Below are 7,490 nucleotides of genomic sequence, written 5' to 3'. Positions count from 1 at the left end.
TAGAGGGGAGACGAGTAGTGCTATGTGAAGATGTTGTGTTTTAGGGTCATTCTGTACATGCGTGGTTAGAGACTGCAAATCTTTAAAAATATAGAATGATTTATTAAGTAGGTGAAGATACTTTTACAATAGAAAGTAGTGGTTAGAATCTCATTGTAAGCTTGCAACTGTAGCCTGTGGCCACAGTTCCATAGCTGTAAAGCTTTGTTAAGATGTACTCTCACTATTTAATTAAGAAAAAATAACTTAAAGTAGATTATTTATTAATGTAGATACATACACATACGTACATAAACTCACGCCTATTTCCCACCGGGGTTAGCAGAGACTATGGAATTCCATTTGCTTCGATCCTGACACTCTTTTCTTGCTTCCTCCACATTCATCAATCGCTTCATACACTCACGCACGTTCAGAGTAGATCGTACTAAATCTTTTCTAAGGACATCTCCAATTTGATCAATGTAATAACAAAATAATGTATGTAAATGTATGTTTGTACCTAATGTATGTGTTTGGTAAATGTATAATGTATTAATGTAGATATGTGTGTTTTATTGTCTTGTTCAATGTGTTACATTGTATCTTAACAACAATCGACTCGTCGTGTCGTAGTCCTATTTACTATTTAATCTCGTTAAGACTACAATACTTTTGTGCTTGTTACTCCACTGTAACTGTAAACGGCTTTGGAGAAGGAACGAATATGCGAATAACGTTAATATAATTAATTGGATACCTCAGATATCTATTACTCTGTTTGATAGTAGATGCTTCCACCTTGAGATTTAATGAAGCAGTTCGAATGCCAATACCATTCAATGACTGACAGCTGATTTAAAAAACAATCTTCATAGTATTACTTATTTAATTATTAGCAGTAATGTTGTCAACTAACTATTGTGTTTACGCCTATATACGTCTAAACAAATAAAACGGAAAGTCATCACCCGCAAAATTACTAGCGCCATAAATCACTCGAAGCCGACCACACAAAATCAATCTATTTCCAAATGCGACAAAATTAGCGTGTAATATTTCCTGTTCGAATTATAAATGCCCTCTTTTCCCGCCAAAACATTGTCGCGGGGGCGGGATTGCAGGGAGCAAGCGGCCGCACGCATCCCAAGCACGCGTGCGACACGCGTTCTGCAGTGCGTGCCACGCGTTTGCCACCGGCCGGCACGCGTTCTTCGCGCCTCTTTTCGTATCCCTCTCTGTGTATTTATTCTCCAACTATCCTCCCATTCAAGGCTCGTGTCATCCGTAAATCCAGTTTAGATTTCATCAGTTAGCCCTCTCACTGCAGTTTACAAAGCAAATACGATTGCATTATTATTTAATTGTTTCGAGTGGTACTTTCTGTTGCGAGGGTTTCAAACAGAATTTTTAACAAAGCGTGGTAACTGCTTTACCTGACGCTTTGCTAACAGCGAGTTGTGATGTCCTTTTATTTGCATAGAATGTGCTTACTATATTATTAATAGGTAGATATACAGGCCCTTCTTAGAATGTAATTTAATGGGAATTAGTATAGTTCACTGTTAGTGAATGCTGAAGAAATTCTAAGAAATAATTTAAGATTCTCATCAACCTCCTTACAGTTTACCTCCTAAGGTCAGCCCACAAAGCACGCTTCCCACAATTTTAATAAACAAGCGGTGAGGTATTTAAATCGGACCGTTGTGGTCCGAGGCGAGGCCTGACGCGACCATACATCAGCGGCCTCCATTCTAATGGTAATTCGGGATATACGCGCCCGATATTGTACCGGCCCTACCCATAACAAATAGGGATGTACAACAAGAGTCACTGACTTGGTTCAATCACTCATTAGATGTGAGGGTTGAACAAGATTTATAACAAACTTAACGATTCTTTTGAAACTCAGTTTTTAGATAAGCAGTTTAATGCGTGTAGCTTGTCCGACTATGTGCCATGCTTTATTTTTTATTAAGTATTGTAATATTCAAGCCTGAAAAGTCCTTACCAAACAAAGGACAGTCTCACAAAGTGATTTCGACAATGTCCCCATCGGGAATCGAACCCGGACCTCCAGATCATGAGCCTAACGCCCTTACCACTAGACCACGGAGGCTGTTAACATATGTATGTATGTTTATTGTAATATTCACTCGTACCTTCCGTGAAATGTGTGCTCACTTTATGCTAAGTTACAGTAAGCAAACTGGCACACCAAAAAATGTATAGTGTAACCCTGACACCAGGGTTGAGGAGGTTGGTAATCCACCTCACAACCCACACGATAGTAGAATAAAAAAATTATGAACAGACAGTACAAACGATACAACAGCGTGTGTTTTTCCATCAATTTCAACCTGAGTCGACTCACAGAGGCAAATTGAATCGAGCCGATCGCCCCATCCACAAACCGTTCGCAGCCCTTATAACAAATGTTTATTTTATACACAACGGCACTAACAATAGTGCGCAAACACCTAAACAGCGTAAATGGCGTGCGATGCGATTTAGATGATAAAGCTCTGGAGAAATAATATCGTGTGCCGATGTAATTTTGTGTATTTATTCCGGTTAGGGAGCTACAATGTTTGGGTAGCGAGCTCTGGTGGTTTTTAATATAACGGTCATTACGTTACAATAGAGATCGTATTGTTTAATTTTCCGTGTGAAAATTACTATCTTTTATCAATTTAAGCGTTTCAATTGTTTTATTATTAGGCTATTGTTTGAAATGTATCTAATACGCTACTTTTTACTAAACGTCAAAACACGAAATTACTGTGTATGAAAAAGCACTCTGTGACGTCATAGAAAAACGTGGTAAAATTAGTAATCAGAATTTCATAATTTATCATGAACCTTCACGACGCAATTGAAGTAATAAATAGGATGGGTAGCTTAATTGTATCATTTAGTTTCTATCGAGGGCAAGACTTACAACTTTTGAGCTAAAAACTAGACGTAAGCAGTCAATTGGCTCGCGACAGCAAACACTTCATCCCTAATCCTAGCTGCACAGCGCTGTCGAAATTTTTCTTCCTCAGCCGACGGCTTTCACTATCGACGTAACATTTAATGTTTGCATCATCCATCCTGTTACCTACAGAAGATACAAAAAATAGTCATAAAAATTTGGTAATTCGCTACATGAAATCATATTTTGGATTAGCACAATACGTAATAAACTTCAATTATCCTACCACTTTTTGAAAGCACGACCTCAGAAGTCTTCCACGGTGCTTCATTTTAACATTAATTTGAAATTTAAGGCAACCCTAATAGCTGTTATATGTACCTAAAAGGTTATAGGCAAAGGGTACCTATAAAGTCTGCTATCACACACAAACACAAAATTCTCCTCGCCTTTCCCAAAACGGTCCTGGAATTGAAACAAAGCGTTTGTGTTCCCAAGAAGGTCCCCCACCTGTCCGCATGCATATTCATGTGGCGTGATTAATCATAGCTGCACCTACCCTCAGTATATGTACCTACCTTAAATACATATATGTATATGGATATACATTTATATCATAATAGGTATTTGGTGATGCTTTGCGTATCCGACGGAGTGTTAGAAGAAAATTTGCGTAAATTTATGTGAACTAATTAGACTTCGCTAGTGTGTGTGTGTGTTCATTTAAAGATAAATCTATGTTTATTTCATAAAATGATATTCTCAACAATTGTCGCCTCACTACGTTAAATCAGAATCACCAGTTATGTCTCATGTTAACTGTAGTTAAAAATCTTATCGTACTATTATTATATTCCACTCAATCAAAGTATAAAAGGTAAAAAAGCGATCAACTTCTTAGTGACATATTTTTCGAAGATAACTTGTTTTCGGATTAAATCCGACGGGTTTTAGAGTAGGATTTAGTATCGATTAACAGATATAAACCCGGCACAAACCCACAATCATTAAAGCTGCATTTAAGCCAGATTTAAAATACGCTAAAACATTTAAAATGATTTATTTTATTCAACCCTAAAATGTTTTTTGCATATATTTATCGCGTGCCCATGCCCACAGGTTTTTTATTAGTTTGAAAAAAAAATGTGTGTCACCGCCTCAATCTTTGATGAAATAATAAAAGGGATATTACCATAAGGAACCCATATTGTAGGAAAATACCCACCATCTGGCAGTGGGCGGAGTAGTAACGATACATTACAGTTTTATGCTAATTTCTATTACTATTCGCGTTTTAAACGTTTTTAATCGTGTCGCACAAATTTGCATAACATAGTATTTACTATTTCGCTAATGCTAATAGCTGATGTTACGCGTTATCATTGTTGGTGAGTAATAAATGATCCTGATGACCATCATGGCCGTAACGATTGGCGTATTGGGAAATGCCAGTATCCCGTTGATACGGTTTATTGAAGCGCATCTATTTTAATGTCCAATAGTTACATCAAGGCAAAAATAAAAAAAGTTGTCTTATAATGGCTTGTACCTCTGATCACCCCGATATTTGCGTGAAATTTTGAATTACCACTAGCATATTCATACGACTACGGAACCCTGTCGTGATTTCCGACTCAGTCTTAGCCTATTTTTATCTAAAATAAAATCTAATCAGAACAATTACACTTTACACTGCATTGAAGTGAAAAACAAATTACACAAATCTTTTGTAGCAGTGTTGATTCATTCCGAGTAGATTAGTTGAAAAAACCAATCTAGGTGGGAGAAGCGGAGGGCGAGATGAGCCTTATCAGGGTGGACAGTAAGCGATGGTGACGCGGACAATCGGGGCAATATGCCCGTCGGCGGCAATCGACCGCCAATCCGTCACCCGGCCGTGGACGGTGACCATGCGATTGGATGCGATAGGACAGAATAATTAGGTATTGATTTCCTTACCTATATATTTTTTTTAATAATTCGGCTCGCGTTTGGCCACAATCTCACCTGATAGTAAGTGACGATGTGGTGTAGGGTGAATCACAGTAACCTAGCAAATGCCTATTTACTCTAGCTTTGAAGACTCCCAGATTATAAAGAGTTGAAATCAATCCTTCGTTGTTCGCATCAAAAAGCAGGAGGCGAAACGTTTAGTGCGAATTGGTGGTGTATATTTATTGTGAAAGACAATTTTAAGTGTTGGAATAAAATAATGTTATATTTGTGGTACTGGAATTGATAGTAGGCCTGTCCGCAACGGTAATGTATTTAGGCTATTTACTTTTATGTATGTTACTACGAATTTACTTACGATTACTCGTATATGTGTATTTTATCAATTAATATTTAATATTAAATAAGTCTAGAAATATATAGGTAAACAATGGATAACGTCACCTTTTCACTTTTTTGTTATTATAAAGATTAAAAGTAATTAAATTCATAAACCGTTGTGGTGTAGAAATACCTACATTAATACCTAATTAAACCTAAGAAGCGACCTTTTCTAAATTAGTACCACTTTACAATAATTATGCAAATGCAATCTAAAAAAGCAATATTACAATTTGACATTGCGCATATAAAAGTAAGTGCGCAAATCACACAAATGACAAATATCAATATTATACACTGTTTTAAGTTTACGCGGTTATTATCATAATTAAAACACATAATAACGGGTTCTTACCGCGTTGATGAGTGATCATCCCGTGATCATGGCACTTGCAACAGTTTCGAAATATCGGGAGTCTCATATACCTACTTTAAACGCGATAAGAACCCGTTACTATGGGTTTTAATTAAAATATCAATATTGCTTCTTTAGATGAATTGTTTCGATGTGATGTGCTTAAAAATGTCTAGCCATTTCATCGAATTTCTTAACCCGACTCCGGAGAGCAGGGCAGAAAAAATCTGCTTAGGTATATCCATACGGCATCAGATCCATGGTTACCGTACATTTAAGGGTAAGCGCCGCGTGGCAGACACCTCGTCTGGGCTGTGAATAGTGAGCGGTAGTGAGCTATCTCACCGCTCACACTCCAACTCATTGCAGTAATGTAATTGCTTATCGCTCACACCGGTAATATTCTCACTGAACTTCTACAAAGAATTACGTGCAAGATGTTGTATGCTTGCTGCACCGGCCGGAATTTAAGGGAATCAAGGAAGTCAAAACGCGAGCTTTTGTTTGCGGCAGATATCATCACACTCCGGACTCCGGATAATCTATGGGCAGTATGGACACGAGCAGTAATATGTATACACTTTGAAACCATGTCATATTAACTTTTTTGACAAATTAAACCGTAAGTCTCAGTAAATGTCAAATATGATAGTGCGACAGGGTTCCAAAATGGGTACATGATATTGGTCATGACTGTACATAACATTACAAAAATATCATTCTTATTATTTGCCGCCTTAACGCGTAAGTGCGAGCGAGACAAATATTCCGCGTGCGTATCCTTTCACTCTTTAGCGGTTTACAGCCATTTTGACTAAAGAAAGATTCAAGAGGGGGTGAGGTAAATCCCGATATGAATTTGTGCGGGCCGGAGAGTTACCGTTCTATACGCAGTATTATTCTTTACTCTATTCTTTTTCTTCTATCGTGTGAGTTGTGAGGTGAATTACCAACCTCCCATAGGCCCATGTAACGACTATATGTATTCTGTTTAAATAAGTAAAGTTAGTATTTCCTCTAAAAGATACATGAAATTAGTGAGCACTACAAAAAGAACCATTAGGTAATATTTGTAGCGGATGGAGGATATACTAGAATAGCCTGTGCTTATGTCGCTTTTCCAAATCTATGTGCACTAAGCTATGTTGATTCTATGGCGTGGTATCCTTTAATAACTTGTTTGTCGTAACGCAATTCTCTGCCAGCCAGACACAATGTCAAATCTATCGTGCATAGTGTGATTATGAGAACTCTATACCCGAACGCTTCATGCTGCTTATCATTCCGGTCTGTCGTCAAAGTCGACCAACATCACTTTGTATTTGTATGACATCGTAACGAAAACTAAGGGGGACGATTTAGCTCATTATTCTGAGTTAATATCAAGTGAAATTTTCGATCGCAAAAGTATAAAATTTAAAATAATTAAATAAAAACTCAAAAATATCATGAATTTTGCGACGGAAAATTGGCACTTGATATTAACTCAGAATCATTGTCTGAATCATTCCCGTCCCCCATGTAAGTAAGTAGTCATTGCATAAGCCTTTGGCGGCTCAATAATGACCCTGACATCAGGGTTGATGAGGTTGGTAATTCACCTCACAACCCACACGATAGAAGAAGATCCCCGTCAGTATTCGTTACGATCCCTAAGGCACGATAGTTACAATTATTTCCTGTTTTTTCAGGCTGAAACGCAATACTGGCTCACCTGCAGACACGTCGGTGGAACTATTAAAAACATCACTCATCGGCCGGGATCAGCGCCGGATTCGCAAAAACTCCATATTTTCCGGCGCGCTGAGTCAATACGCGATATTCATGCAATCGAAATATTGCCCGTTTATCTTTTGTTTTTCCTGTCCAACTCCGCGAGAATATAGGACCCTGGAATATACTACG

This window comes from Pectinophora gossypiella, chromosome 7 (assembly GCF_024362695.1).
Source record: "Pectinophora gossypiella chromosome 7, ilPecGoss1.1, whole genome shotgun sequence".
NCBI classification, from domain to species: Eukaryota; Metazoa; Arthropoda; class Insecta; order Lepidoptera; family Gelechiidae; genus Pectinophora; species Pectinophora gossypiella.
The sequence above is the reverse complement of the archived record's forward strand: the minus strand, read 5'-3'. Positions refer to the sequence as shown.